The sequence below is a fragment of the Podarcis melisellensis genome (genome assembly GCF_964234715.1).
Source record: "Podarcis melisellensis genome assembly, chromosome: 5".
In the NCBI taxonomy this organism is placed as follows: domain Eukaryota; kingdom Metazoa; phylum Chordata; class Lepidosauria; order Squamata; family Lacertidae; genus Podarcis; species Podarcis melisellensis.
In genome coordinates, this window is record NC_138537.1 from 72,867,205 (window position 1) to 72,883,734 (window position 16,530).

A 16,530-nucleotide genomic window follows, 5' to 3' on the forward strand; every position below is an offset into this window, starting at 1 on the left:
TCTTGCTAGGTTACAAGTGGCTTGCATTAACCCACATGTTTTTGAGATACGCTTGGAACATAACTCAGGTTCCACACACACGGACACAATGTTTGATGGGTTATTCCCAAAGAAATGGTCCAGAAGGAGCTAATGCCTGACACAGACCAGATCGGTATGTTAGGAGGGAAAGAGGATGGCCGCATTTATACCAGTGACAGCAAACACTGTCCAACATGCTGTATCTCTTGCCCCTGTCGTTAAAGCCTCAGTATCACCTTGGATGATGTAATGCAATATGCTCTAAGTTGAACATTATTTAGGAGCTGGCCAGCGGAATACAGCAGGTACAGAATATAGAAGTATATTAATACCTCTATCTGTTCAGCTATACTGGCTGCTAGATTTTCTATGTGGTGCTACCAACATGGGACTCCCTTCCTGAGGATATATGCTTGGCTCTGCCACTCATGCTTTCAGCAGAGGGCAGACCTTTTGCCTTTTAAAAACCCATGTGTTTTGAAGCTGTCTCAGGGCCTGGTATCTCCAGATCTTTATATTGTGGGAGAACCTGGCCCTCGTTGCAGACACCCCTGAGCTAGATTGGGCTAGACTGACCAATCACTGAGATAGACTGACCTGCGCTCTGCCCGACATTTTGTACAAGCCCATTAGTGGCTCGTGGTCCCTGGATCTGGTGAAGCTGCTTTGGGATTTCACTCCTGCAGCCTGGATGACTTTAATAAGAGAATTCATAGACCAATTCATAGAGCACCAGGTTATATTCTCCTCCTAGAGGTGCAGTATGTTGCCGAGCATCACAAGTTGGGAGAATGCTGTTGCCTTCTCCTGAAGGCTTCTGCTTGAAGGCTTCCTGTAGGCATCCGGTTGGCCGCTATGAGAACAGGATGCTGGACTAGATAGGTTTTTTTGCGCTTAATGCAACTGGGTGCATGTTTAGTCTTGTGGAATGAGTCATTTGGATTGTGATAAATTCTCTAAGTTGCATCTAATTCTTCCCTCTTTGATTCTTGCCTGAATTCTACCATTGTGGCACGAGAGGCTGCCAGATCTTTTTGTTAAGGATTTGCTGATGTTGTTGTTTGTGGTTGTCACATCCTCCACAAGGCTGTCGAGTGATACGTAGACTTTGAGTCCTCCGTTTATTCTTGAACTGATCTTAGATACATTTTCTTTAGAGTCATGCTTCAACCAAACAAGACAGGCTCTCCTCTCCACTGCTCCGTTTCTAGGGGAAAATGCTTTTAAAGGGGGGTGATATGCGCCACCGTTCTTTGGTACCCAGAATCCATCTTAATGTGACGTACATGACAAAAAGTGCCATGCACTCTATAAGGATCTTAACTGGGGTAGCGGAGCCCTGTACCACTTTCACAAACTAGCCATTGTCCTTTAGGTCAGCATCTACTGGGCCCCATCTCATCAAGCAACTTTAGCCAGCGTGGATCCATTCATCCCATTCCGCAGTGAATAATTCATATGTCGGATTTTACCTCGGCAAAATATGCTTGCACTGAGCTGGTTTCATTCATGAAACAAAATGGTTATTCATTGCCTCAATGGGAACTATTAAATTGTGCCAGTTGGAACACTAGAATGCGTCAAAGTCACTCATTTGACATTTCTCTTTAACTCCTGAAAACGTTGGACATAACACAGAAATTTATGTCCTGATGAAGCTGCCGCCTAAACCAACTCTCATTGCTTCTGATAGTTATCAGACACACTGGAACATCAGCCCATTTCTAGATAAGCTGCATTTACTATGTCAATAGGAGCACAGTTTTAAATTCCCAGAAAGAGTTGAAATGTGGGAAGACTCTAGAAGTGAGCATTTCGGATAAAGATGGGGAAGTTGTGTATATGCTCTCCAAGCAATAGAGAGCCCAGGAAGCATAAGGGGGGGTTAGAACCTTTTTCAAATATTGCACTAAATGCACACATGTTGAGGGCAGGGCAAACAGGTGCAGTCCCTCTTCTGCCTCTGTGTGTTGGATGCACACTTGGGGAGTGAGGGCAGAGAGAGAGAGGGGGGGGGTAATACTTGCTAATCTTTCCCCTTAATTCTTTACTATTTTCAGTAACTTTTCAGGACTGAAAACAACCAGGACACGACCCGGCTAAAGTTAAGCACATGAAACTCAGCAGGACTTACTTCTGAGTAAACATCCAATGCACTAGGAAGCATGCTTCAGCCCACAGGGTAGCTGGGTAGAGAATGAGACTCTTAATCTCAGGGTTGTGGGTTTGAGCCCAAAGCCGGGTAAAAGATTCCTACATTGCAGAGGGTTGGATTAGACGACCGTCGTGGTCCCTTCCAGCTCTACTATTCTATGATTCTCCCATCACCATAGATAAAACCCACATTTACTTAGTATTGGTTGAATCGCACTCTCCAAAATGTCTTTATTTATGACAAGAACCCCTCGGGAGGTGGGAGATAACATGCTTTGCAGACAGAAGGTCTCGTAGTCAAGGAAGGCAAGCGCTGATAAGCCTCCAGGGAGCTGCCTACAAAGCAAAGCAGAGCTGGGTAAGGACTGCACCCCTGAAAGTCTCGTCTCTTGAAGAAGTGGGGCGAGCATAACGTTATGATAACCATTTCCATTGCCTACCACGCTTTTCATTTCTCATCTACCGGTATGTTTTCTTAGCAGAAGAAAATAATCCGTAGGCGCCCATCGGCTGAAAGCATCAAAAAGGTCCAGTTTCTAAGGAAACTAGCTTTTTGTGTGTGACTTCGCTAAGACATGACTACAAAAGGCAGATCATCTTCCAGCAACAAACCTTTGAGTAACCTTTTAGTCGCAGCTCCAGAGCTGGGTAACCCAACACTGGCCAATCCAGGGGGCTTAATTTTTATTACCGACCCTCACACCCATTTGTAGTAATGTCGCTCAGCCTCTCCATACGTGTGAGAAATCAGAGGGCCGAACTCAGTGTGGAGCTAACACAAATGTTCAGTCAGAGTAAGCCTTTATTCTTGCCCACAGAACAAACTCACCTCTCCTCTCTCCCTACATGCTGCTCAGGGGGTCCCCAACCCCCCAGAGCCACTATTTTGGGGGGGAGCAAAGATGCATGGTGGGTGGGGGAGAGGAGAGGGAGGTCCTGCTGCACTTAGTTGAATCCAGTCCTGAGTATTTTAAGGTCATGGAACCAGATCTATGTGTGTTTGTGCCTTAATAAATAAGAGAACTGGAGCATCTAAGAAGGAGAAGCCTGGCCAGATTTGGTCATGATAGTCTATTAATGCACTACTAGAAGTGACAAGCACCCAAATAACTCTTAATAAATACGTACAGCTCTTCATTACAGAGAATCTGCTTAGACATTTATTATTTGTGCAATTTTGCGTAAATGGCACAGCAACAAGATTTATATCTGATGTATTGATTTCAATTGATTGCTAATTTTCCCCTTAACAATCCATTGGCATTCAGTTATCACACATTAACTATCTTATTAAAACCAAATTAAATGCTATTCTGGCTTTAATTGTATTAAAATAAATGTTGGCAATGCTAATGAAATGCAAATAACACTTTCAATTATGAAGTTGCTTCAGTGAGTTCTGTTGTTGAATGTGGGTGCTGGAAGCCACATGGGCTGACCAGCAGCCAGACACTTGTGCCAAAAGTTTTCGGCGTGAGGATCAGATCAGTGACTGCTGCATGGACACGTCTTCGAACATTATTTTATTTCATAAAACGTGTATCGCATTTAATTGTCGAAACCTCTATGTGGTTTACCTAAAACATAAAATATACTGTACTTTTCAGTGTATAAGACGAGGTTTTTTTACTATAAAATAATGTTTAAAATCAGGGGTCATCTTATACACGGATAGTGCATTTGGGGGACTGGCGATTGATTGCAGCCGTGAGCAGGAACTTTGGTGGGTGATTGGTGGCTGTGGCAAGAGCTGCTTTGAACTGGCTGCTGCGTGTGATTGCCGGCTGCTAGGGGTGAGTGGGCAGACGCTTTGTGGCTTTGGTGACGCTTACGATTAGCAGCATTTGTAAGGCGGGTGAGTGATTTTTGGCATTCCCCTACAAAAAAGGCTCAAGAACTCTGAGCCATCTCCCCCCATTTTCTTCAACTGGAGTCTACAAAAGTACGGGTTGTCTTATCCGTGGGGAGTGCTATACACAGAAAAATATGGTACATTGAATTGATCAACAAAAGTCTGAAGTGAACAAGTTGACCTAAAAACTCTTGCCAATAAAACCAGAAAAGTACCTATTAAGATGCGTGTCAGGTTTACATATCTCAGTAGGCATGTCTAAAAGTGACTACCTAATATCAATGGGGATGGAGCTTCAGAGTGGACGTGATGCTACACGGAAATATTGGTTCTTTCCAAGTGAGGGATGGACACAGCAGTGTGCTTGTAAAAACTGCCCATTCTGCAGACTAAAGTGGTTTGGGAGATATTCTAAATGTACATGTTTACATACCCCAGAATCATTAGCTAGAAGGAGAAAGATGCCATGAAGTTCCTGTAGCTGGCTCCTTCCCCTGAGGTGGGATCCTCCATGCACACTCAGTCCACCTATTGACATACTTATTGAGCAACCACAATAAAAAATGTCACTAGAATAGTACAGGTACTTGCTTCTAAGTAAGAGTGCCGGCATAATCCAGGGAAAATTCAGAGTAAATTCATCGTCTGGTTCCCAAAGCTTTCTTTAAAAATAAACTTTAACGAGAGAGAAAAAGCTTTCTTTGTTCAGACTTCTTCGTTAATCATTTGCACGGTTCTTTGACCCGAGGACTTCCAGGCTTTCTAAAGTGCTTGCCAATTTGTTAATTGCCCTGTATAACAAAGAAGCAATAAACAAAGCACTAAATATCGATGCATGAAGGGCTCAATTAATTTGATGTGAATTGTGATGTAGTGACTTTTTATAGCATATCAATATTCGAGTTTAGACATCCTGATGTGGCTGGATTCAGCTGTAATGTGGCACGCTCTATTTCAGCTCGTGATAGCAGAAGGGTTTTAGGGCTTGAAATAGTGGGGATAGGGTAGGGAGCAGAATAGAAGGAGAGGGGGGGCAAACAAACAAGGTTCAGAAAGCTAGAAGTCAAGCAACAAAACCGCACTAATCATTGCCAGCAACAGAGGCCTTAAATCAGTAACCCCAAAGTGTGTTGGGCACACACTAATGTGTCAAGTAACTGCTGCACATGTGCTGGTAGAAATGCAATCCTATGCACATTTACCTGGGAGTAAATTGCATTAAACTCAGTAGGGCTGACTTCGCATTTAGATATGTACTGGATATCAGCAGTGTAATAGTTAAAGCTATGGTTTTCCCAGTAGTGATGTATGGAAGTTGGACCATAAAGAAGGCTGATCGCTGAAGAATTGATGCTTTTGAATTATGGTGTTGGAGGAGACTCTTGAGAGTCCCATGGACTGCAAGAAGATCAAACGTATCCATTCTTAAGGAAATCAGCTCACTGGAAGGACAGATCGTGAAGCTGAGGCTCCAGTACTTTGGCCACCTCATGAGAAGAGAAGACTCCCTGGAAAAGACCCTGATGTTGGGAAAGATTGAGGGCACAAGGAGAAGGGGACGATAGAGGACGAGATGGTTGGACAGTGTTCTCGAAGCTACCAGCATGAGTCTGACCAAAATATGGGGGGCAGTGGAAGACAGGAGTGCCTGGCATGCTCTGGTCCATGGGGTCACGAAGAGTTGGACATGACTAAATGACTAAACAACAACAATGTGGGGGGCCCACAGGGGCAGTTAACCTGGGTGCATAATTGTTAGGGGCGCAAAAATTCAAAACCCGGTGCTGCCTCAATACATCAGTGTGCTTCTGTCTCTGGGCTCTGTTGAAAATGGCTTCTCTATGCAAACCATGAAATGACCTCTCCAGACAACCAGGGGGCAGGGGACACACACAGGCTCGCATTTTGATGCCAACGATGTCATGTGGACACTGAAAACCTTGCATATGTGTGAAGCATCCACACACACCCAGTAAACACCTGTTGGGAAACCTATGACTGTGGAAGGATGCGTGGATCCAGAATTGGCCTCCACAGTCACTTACGGACTCACTGTTAAGACTGTGTTCATGGAAGACAATCTTACTCGGCTATGAGTGATCAGAAAGGAAGAAGCTGTTTAGCTGCACACAGCCTCCTAAGGGGAAACCTTGTGGGCAGGCCCTGGCAGCAGGCTGGTAAATTATGTGTCAAGGGGTGTGAACCATGCAAGGCCACTTCATCATGGTTGCAGCAGTTGTCGGTTGGTGCCTTCCCTGCCTGGCGAATGTGCCTCATCAATGTGCCTCAGCATGGTTGGTAGATAATGGCAGAATTTTGAAGTGTGCTAGGGGAGTGGCTGTTGGTGCTGCTATGTCCCGACAGCTGTTACTGTCTGCATTTGGATATATCTCCATTACACTGGTGTAAACCCTGGTGCAGCAGAAACCCAGAATAGTAGCAAATTAAATCCGCTCATACGTCAGCGACTGATAAGACTTGTCAACCAGTTCTTCCAAAGTCTTCCTAATTTATAAAGCTCCAAAATACAAGCCAAAAGAGAGCAGGTCTGGGAAGAACAAGCCATACAATGGGTACCACCAGTGAAAAGGCCCTGCTCTGTGTAGCTCCTGCCCTGTCATTTGATAGGGTGCCCACTTGCCCTCCATCTTGACATGGAATGCTCTGCAGACATGGAATAACCACTGCAGTTAATAAGCTGTAAATTGTTTTGCTTTGCAAAATAATGCCCAAAATATAGATTAATACTATTTGGTATATTTAACAGTAACAAACTAATTAGTATGGCGTTTAGTATGTAATATTCATGCTGTGGATATTTGCTGTTTAGAATTCAGTACCATAAATGAACTTTGAACTCTATAGCCAGACTCCATGAACAGGAGGGAACTTCTCCTCCACTTGTGTTACGGCCATTAAATCCAAGAAGAACCTTTGCATTTGGCAAAACAGGGATGGGGTGATATTTTATCAATACAGTATGTTAGTTGCATAGTAGATGTGGTAGAAGACTTGTGTTAAATGCCACAGGACTCTTGTTTTGAGAGGGACTTCAGCTCTCATCTCACCGGTGGACCATACTGCCTCCCTGATGTGTCTCTTACAAACCCAACCAGTCCTTCATGGATGTTCCATCGCGGTGATCTGTACTCGCTCTTTCACTAGGGAAATGCTGTGGGAATGTTCAGGGATGCAGGAGAGGATATATTGTCAGATTATATCCTTATCCAACTTGTGTTAACAAGTTCCCCAATTTCAGCAGAGTAAAACATTCCCCTTTGCAACGGCTGCGTTTGCTCAGGCTCGCTAAAGCCTCTATAATAACTATTCTGGTAATTTCCCCTTATTCCCTCATAAAATAGAAGAGACGACACAGTCCTTTACAAAAGTATAAAAAGAGTTTACTCACATTCTGTTCACAATCAGATCCCAGAAGGCAGACTTAGGCTTAATGAAGTAACATATACCTGGAATCTATCTTTTAAGAAGATAGTCCCTTTGTCCTCTCTTGGCTGGGAGCCAAGAGGGCATCTTTCACTCAGTAGATGTTGCTTCTTTGATGCATGTGATGAAAGAGAGAAGGAAGAGAAGATGGAAGAGAGATGGAAGAGAGGGATGGCTGCCCTGCCCTGTGCTTTTATCATTACCTGCACAGGTGAGGCCACACCCACCTCTAGTCACATGCAGAGGAAGTCTGTCCCAGCACAGAAGGAAATAGGAAGTTTACCTGCTAGCCGAACAAACATCCCTCCCCATGTCTAAACATGTTCACTCTAGGAATGTTGTATTTGACTGTTCTTGTGTTTTACATCCCACAAATGCATGGCACACTTCTTCATTTGCTGCTAAAGCCTATAGCAAAAAACATATCGAGAAAAAACACTGGGAAACACTTGACCATTTAAGATTCACACTTGATTTACGACTGGGATGGGAATCTTAAATGCCTAGTTCCTGCTCCAGCTAAGGCAATCTTGCTGGATCAGGAACATACACGGGCACAAATCAGATATGCACGAAAGGGTGGATGCTGCCTTTCTGCACTGCATTGTTTAAAACTTGCATTTCCGTCAATATTTTGACACAACTAGTCATGCACAAATACCTTTGGAAAGAAAGAGATGTAATTTTTAGGGGATGAGGAGGAATTCAATTCCGTTCTCATTTAAAGGCAAATATATCATGTTAGGAGAAATTGCTTGCAGTGTGTGTGTGTGTGTGTGTGTGTGTGTGTGTGTGTGTGAGAGAGAGAGAGAGAGAGAGAGAGAGAGAGAGAGAGAGAGAGAGAGAACTGTGTACAGAAGTGTGTTTATTAAAAGAAATTTGCACTAAGATGCTGAAGGATTTTCATGAGGTTTTTTTTTTTTAGACACAAATTGCTGCAGCAATGTGAAGAATCGAATCCAAAACTGGAAAAATGAGGAACTGAGAGAACCTAAATTGAGCGATCCTTCTATCTCTAGTCATTTCTCATTTCAGTCTTGATCAGAAGGCAAGCTGCACTGGCAGATTCAGGAGGAGAAGGTGGACAAACAGATTCACAGAAGGATGGCATATTTATAAGAGAAAGATTAGAAGCAATTATCCACTATATTTATATCATGAAACAGCTTCCCCCGCCAACCCATTTTCTTTCTGATGTAGGAATTTATCGTTCAGGCGATCCAGATTCTTAGTCCATGCTAGCCCAGGAGCAAAGCACAAGTTATGAAACATGTTGCAGCCACTTAACATACATCTGGTATGGGTCCTGCTCCTCAGGGATTTGTAAATGCAAGCCATCTAATTAGTCTGGCATTCATAAGAGTCTTCTGGCAGTTCTGAACTGACTGCAGATTCTCAATGTACCATTTTAATAGTTCTCTCCCATGCTGTTGGTACATAAGCAAGGTCTCTGTTGTCATGGGGAATCAAGGCTGAAGTACTTCAAGAAGCTTTGAGCTGCTGTTCTCTGCTATTTAAAGATTCCCCCAGCCAAGTGAGAAGTATACTCCACAAACAGCAAAGTTCTCCGGACACTGCCATATTGGCTGTAATGGGGAGTGTCAACATCATTTCCTTCAATGCGTGGTTAAAGGAGAAGCTATCTAAACAGGGAAAGTGAGGGACATTTTAGTCACTGGCAGAATTATGCATTGAACTTGTTTGTTTGTTTATTAAATTTCCATACCACCCTTCTTCTGAAGATCTCAGGGCGGTTCACAGCATCAAAATACAAAATACACAATAAAAACAAGAATGAAACAAACCCACAACCCCTCCTTCCACAAATGCATTTAAAAGGACATAGAATGATAAAGGCCTGGTGGAAGAGGAATGCATTTGCCTCACACCTAAAGATATGCAACAAAGGTGCCAGGCGAGCCTCCCTGGGGAGAGCATTCCACAAATGGGGAGCCACCACCGAAAAGGCTCGTTCTCGTGTTGCCACCCTCCAGACCTCTCATGAAGGAAGTATATGAAGAAGGGCCTCAGATGTCGATCACAGGGTCTGAGTCAGTTCATATGGGGAGAGGCAGTCCTTGAGGTATTGTGGTCTTGGGCCGTTTAAGGTTTTATAGGTAAAACCAGCACTTTGAATTGGGCCCAGAAACGAATGGGCAGCCAGTACAGTCATGCCAGGATTGGTATTATATGCTCAAACCATCTTGAAACTGGTGAGTGACGTGGTCGCCAAACTCTGCAGCAGCTGAAGTTTTCGAATCGTCTTCAGAGGCAGCTCCACATATAATGTGTTGTAGTAATCCACCTTTCCTCCCTTGTAAGTCAACTATTTAAACACATATATGTTTTTCATTCTTGGGAGAAGGGCAATGACAGGCCTAGACAGCATCTTGAGAAGTAGAGACATCACCTTGCCAACAAAGGTTTGTATAGTTAAAGCTATGGTTTTCCCAGTAGTGGTGTATGGAAGTGAGAGCTGGACCATAAAGAAGGCTGATCGCCGAAGAATTGATGCTTTTGAATTATGGTGCTGGAGGAGACTCTTGAGAGTCCCATGGACTGCAAGAAGATCAAACCTATCCATACTGAAGGAAATCAACCCTGAGTGCTCACTGGAAGGACAGATTGTGAAGCTGAGGCTCCAGTACTTTGGCCACCTCATGAGAAGAGAAGACTCCCTGGAGAAGACCCTGATGCTGGGAAAGATGGAGGGCACAAGGAGAAGGGGGCGACAGAGGACGAGATGGCTGGACAGTGTTTTCGAGGTTACCAGCATGAGTTTGACCAAACTGCGGGAGGCAGTGGAGGACAGAGGTGCCTGGTGTTCTCTGGTCCATGGGGTCACGAAGAGTCGGACACGACTGAACGACTAAACAACAACAACAACATGTTTTTCATTGCTGTGACTTGTTTTGCAATGATTGCTGCTTCCTCTATTGTTCAGCCAAGCTGACACCAATTTACTAAAAAGGTTTATAGGTAGGATCTTATTGGATGTTGCAATGGAGCTGAGGAGCATTTTAGAGAGTGTGAATGGTTCTGTGGCTGGAACGTTGGCTGAGGAATGTCAACGCTCAGTTTTAAGAGCTGGGTTATGTGATTTAGTGATCGGCTGTAGTGGAGGGCGGTGTGTTAGGGCAAATGGGACACTTTCCCCCCCAACCTCAGTCTGCCAGCCCCTGCTTACCTGCCTTCTTAGTCACATCTTAGTCACTCAGGTAGCCCTGAGTATCAGCTTCCTCCTCTTCCTTAGTCTCAGTGTTGCCCATGAAGGACTCAACAGAGAAGAAAATGGGAGACAAAATTAGAATTACGGTAGTTGGCTCTGTCTGTCATAGGCTCTGTCTCTGCATACACTCTGGGCTTCCTGCTTTCCACCTTACAAGCCCAAATGGGCATCAGCTGCTGCTGATCAACCACCTCATGTGCCACTTAAAGTTAAAGGTAAATTAGGTCCAGTTGTGACCGACTCTGGGGTTGCGGCGTTCATCTCGCTTTATTGGCCGAGGGAGCCAGTGTACAGCTTCTGGGTCATATGGCCAGCATGACTAAGCCGCTTCTGGCGAACTAGAGCAGCGCACAGAAACGCCGTTTACCTTCCCGCTGAAGCAGTACTTGTTTATCTACTTGCACTTGACATGCTTTCAAACTGCTAGGTTGGCAGGAGCAGGGACCGAGCAACGGGAGCTCACCCTGTCGCGGGGATTCGAACCGCCGATCTTATGATCGGCAAGTCCTAGGCTCTGTGGTTTAACCCACAACGCCACCCGCGTCCCTTTCATCTGCCACTTAGCAGTCGCTAAACCCGCCTTGGTGATATGTGCAATCCAAAGCTTGGCTTATGGCATATGAGTCAGATGGTTCATTTGCCATGACCAGGGAACAGATGTCTTGGGTGCTCTTGATTTTCTTGGGATTTATATATCAGAGACAAGTGGAATCTAAATATCCAAATAAATCACTGGAGTCAGAAAGAAAAGATACTAGCAGCGGCAGCAGTGCCCGTCCCACAGGGTTGTAGTGGAACGAGCAAGATAAGAGATTGTCAAGTACAAGAACATCAATGTAGGAAGGACTGAAATATGCCTCCACAGTAGATTAATTGTGTTGCTGTCTTGCTTGCAAAAATAGCCTTTAAGGAAGGATTTCAAAAGGTCAAGCACTTGTGGATTCTAGACTCAATGGCTGGATCTAGACACATCAAAGAAGCGTTTCAGTTTAAAGCGTTGTAAATTTGAAGAGGGAAAACAGGTAGAGAAAAACAGGACTCCACGTCACCATCTGGGGGCACAATGTTATATCGCACATACAACGCATATAAATCCCTTTTTCTTTACCAGTCTAGCTGAGTCCATAGTTTGCTCTTAAGATACACCTCAAAATATGGAGCTCATGTAGATGTCAAACCTCACTCTTGGAACCACCACTCCAGGCCTTCCTTTTTGTCATCAGCGTCGATCTCCAGGCAACTGGGCTAATTTTGTAAATGTGATTCTTAACTGGCAAGTTCGAGGGATTCAGGTTCTGTTTTGTTTCCTCTAATGCTGGAGAAAGTTGCTTTGCTTTCATAAATCTGGCAACCTTTTGTTCCAGCAACATTTTGACATGACATACAGCATTTAAACTAAGCAAAGTCAGTATGACAGTTCAAATCATGTCTGTAGATAAGCCATGAGGTGGGTAGAACCTCAGGCTAGGAGCAGAAACTCCTTAGTCCAAACCTAGCCATGATGCTCACTTCGTAGCTGTGTCTCAGTCAATATGCTTCATCCTAACCTACCTCAAAGGGTTGTTTTGAAGGTAAAATGGCAGGAGGGAAGAGAACCAGGTATGGTGTATGGAGCTCTATGGAGAAAAGCTGGAATATAATTGTATATTGTCTCCCATATTGCAGATGGAAGAACAAGTAAGCAAGGGGGCAGAATCTAAACTTTGGTATAGCAGTATTTGAAAGCACTCATATCTGCAAACAAAATCATATTATAAAATCACTCACAAAGCTGGATCCCTCCCCTACCACCACCACCACGTTTGCAAAATTAAAATAAATGCCCTGGTTGAATATAAACTGAATTAATATGAAACTGAATTTTTGCTGAGGATGTGGAGCATATTTTAAAGGTGATCTCAATAAAATCACGCCGTTAACAGTCACAAGAAAAGCCCCCCAGAGAATGTACCAAAAGGAAGCAGAAGGCTGATCTAAATTTTGTAACAGTTCATTATGTTTTATCATCCCCTAGTGGGGGAAAGAGAGAAAAAGCTAAACAAATACGCTGCTGCTACCTTGTATTACAATTAATTTTGTATTAGTATGGCGGGGTGGGGGAATCCCAGAATTTCCAGTAAGATAATCTTTACAACTGTTCATAATGTGTTGGATCATTGATTGTTAGCAAGGGTCGCTTGATATCGATTCTGTTCAAGTTAGTTGCTTTGCATATGATTGTGAGTGGAGATGATCTGAGAAAGGTATAGCTCCCATTTCATATCAGTGAAGCTGATGTGGATTTGGTATGACCTTTCAGAGACCCGTTATGTGCTTTTAATTACAACTTGGTTCACCAGTCCTGATTACTCTTACAAATAGGCATTAAGCAGAGGCTGAACATAGGGATAAAACAGATGCAGAACTGATTTAGAAACTGGAGAGCTTTACCTTTCTAACCTAAATTCAAATGCATTAAATTTATTTTAATTACGGTACTCTTTTAATTTGTACTACTTTTGAGAGCAGTGGTTTTCAAGCTGTGCTGTGCTTGTGAATTGTGGCGCTCCTCAGTGAGGGAACTGAAAGATGGCTAGACTTTATCAGTTACTGATCTTCCCTTACAATGCACATTCAGAGTGTCAGGTACATTCTCAGGTCATGCAAGTGATAGTGAAGCCCAAAGGATTAAGGATGGATAAATCGGTCCATTTCACTTTTTCCTTTTTCCAATCTTAAGTTCATCTCCACATCAGTTTGCCTCTTCTTCTTCTTCTTCTTCTTCTTCTTCTTCTTCTTCTTCTTCTTCTTCTTCCTCATGAGAATCTGTCAGCATTTTAGGCAATGTTTTTCCTAACATTCGCATTCTCGAATGCCATTTTTACTAATATACAAAAGCTTTGTTTCTTCTTTCTTCCTGGCTCCACCAATATTAGAGATAAAATAGGAAAACACAAAGTTCTAAGTGGTGATTAGTATGAAGTTCAATGTGGGTGAATTTAGTCACATAGGGTGATATCCAGTGCACTTGTCCTATTAGCGCCAAGAGCTAAACGTGCAGTACAAAACTCCCCCTGTGCATTCTCCTTTATGTTGAAGACAACATATGGTACCAGGAGTGAAATATATTGTAGAAAGGTACTATGAAATATTTGATGGTTCCCCATCCTTTATCTTTCACACATGAGGCAGCTGAGGAATGGAAGAGGGGGCAGTTTAAAACAGCCCATTTCTTTTTCCTTTCAGTGTCTATCGCTTCTCACTGTACTGAAAAAAGGTAGATGTTTGAGCAAAGCAAGGGTGGAGAGACACTGAGATGATTTATTGCTTGTTTAAAACTACGGCAGACATTTGTGTAAGGCAGGGATGGAGGGGTTGTTTTTAAAAAGCAAACCAGTTTTAACAAGGACAAATAGCAGAGATGAGTACAACACAGAAGCTAACACTGTAAAGCTACCACAACAAAGCCTTTCCCGATTCCTGCTGTACTCAGGGTGTGTTCCTACACCCTGCTCATTCTATTCACATTTCTGCCACTTTTCTCCTCTCATCCCTGCTTTATTCTAAGTTCTACTGTTGTTTAAAACTACTTTTTTCCTCTCAGTGTCCTTCCCCAGCCACTTAAACTTCTACTGTTGTTTAAAATAGCCACTTCCCCCCCACTTTAAGTGCCTCTTCCTTTTCACTGTACTCAAACGTCTCCCTCTTCAATTCCTTAGCTGCCTTGCGTGAAAGAGATAGAGGATGCAGAGCCCTCAGATATTCCATTGCATGGAGGTACTCTACTTCTGCTATTGTTTAAAGCCACATTTTTCCTCATTGTTCCCTCCATCCCTGCTTACTCACACTTCCCCCATTGTATTAAACCTTCACTTTCCACCTGTTGGTGTGCTTCCCTTCTCCTCCCATGGCCACTGGTGTTGTGCAACCTGCCTTCACTCGCTCCTCTATTCCACCCTTGTTTCATTCAAATCCAGGATTGTGATGAGGCAGTACAAATCCTCCAAAGAGGTCCGTGCGATGGCAGCCTTACATTTTTATGTCTATAGGAAAATAGTCTATGTCATTTGCATATTTCTATAGCTGCCCATTTCTAATAACTTTATTTAAAAGGGAGGAACCAACTAAGGCAACTGGGAGTGTAGGGGACAGAGGATATTCATCAGCAATGAAATGTGAACATAGTGTTCATATCATAACAGCTTGTAAAATAAGAGCCTGATTGTCTTTATACAAGGTAATTTCTGAGTCTTTATTTTTAAAGCTGCTGCCACCACATGTGTACGGTCTAAAATAAATAGTAATCCAGGCACTTGAGGCAGGAAGTTCAGAAATAATCAGCGTTAGACTGATGCAAGAACAAATGGCAGTCAATATTTGGTGATGCAAAGACAGAAATGAGAAGGGCTCTGGCTTGAGTAGACTCAAGGAGTTCACTGCTATGAAGTGGGTGATTATAGCAGCCAAATTGGCATTTTGTTTGTTAGAAGATAGTAAGGGCTCTTATTGTGACCCATTTCCTTTACTTGAAATATCTGGGTTTAGTTGCTGACATAACATTGTACGTTAATGTTCCAATTCGCTGCGTGCGAGATGAACTTCCACAAATCATTCTGAATGTCATCGTGAAGGCATTTGTAATTGCTGATTTTCAATCTAGGCCACAATCCTGTGGAATGTGCTCTCTCTCTCTCTCTCTCTCTCTCTCTCCCACACACACACTTTTACTGGTAGTTATTGGCAGATTTCATTGTGCCCCTAAAGAAACCCTAACTCCTGATTGGACAAATGGGCAGGAGCAAGAAGGATGCTTAAGCGGATGTCATAGCTGTCAACTTTCCCCATTTCTTGCGAGGAATCCTATTCGGAATAAGGGAATTTCCCTTTAAAAAAGGGAAACGCTGACAGCTACGGCAGATGTGTTGCAGTCTCACCAGTGCTGGCTGCTTCCCTTTTATGGCAAGACAAGCCATTCAAAGCTCGGTCCAGCTGGATTTAACAGTAACTTACTGAAGAAAATGCTCCTCCAAGTTCCATTTCGAAGGCCGTGGTGCAACTTTTCACACATATCAGTTGCAGAGTGACTCTATATGGGCCAGTGGGCTGGCTATGCCCAGGGGTGTATATGTAGAATCAATATTTTTGGCACATCAATCTGCACTGGCTTACATTGAATTGTTTTTGCCATTTTATTACTGCCCATTTACTCAGTTTGGAGAGGTCCTTTTGGAGCTCTCCACAGTCTCTCTTTGTTTTAACCCTGAAGAATTTAGTACCGTCAGCAAACTTGGCCACCTCACTGCTCACCCTCAACTCTGGATCATTTGTGAAAAAGTTTTTTAAAACCCACAGGCTAATCGTTGCGACGACTTCACTTTCTATATCTCTCTGTCTGGAGCACCATCCATTTATTCCTGCTCTCTGCTTCCAGCTACATAACCAATTCCTGACCCATAAGAGGATTCTGCTCTTATTCCATGACTGCAAAGTTTCCTACGACGTGTTTGATGAGGTACCTCGTTGAAAGCTTTTTGAAAGCCCAAGTGCACGATGTCAACTGGATCACTTCTATCTTTGTGCTTGTGAACACTCTCAAAGAACTCCAATAGGTTCGTGAGACGGGACTTGCCCTTGTAGAAGTCATCCTGGCTCAACTTCAGCATGCTGGCTCTATTTGTTCTTCTATGCTTATTTCATCTTTAACAATACTTTCCACCAGTTTTGCAAGTACAGACATTAAGCTAATGGGCCTTTAATTTCCAGAATCCCTCTTTAAAAATTGTTGTTACATTGGCTACTTTCCAGTCCTAAGATATGGAGAAATATTCTGATATAATCCTTGAAATAAATG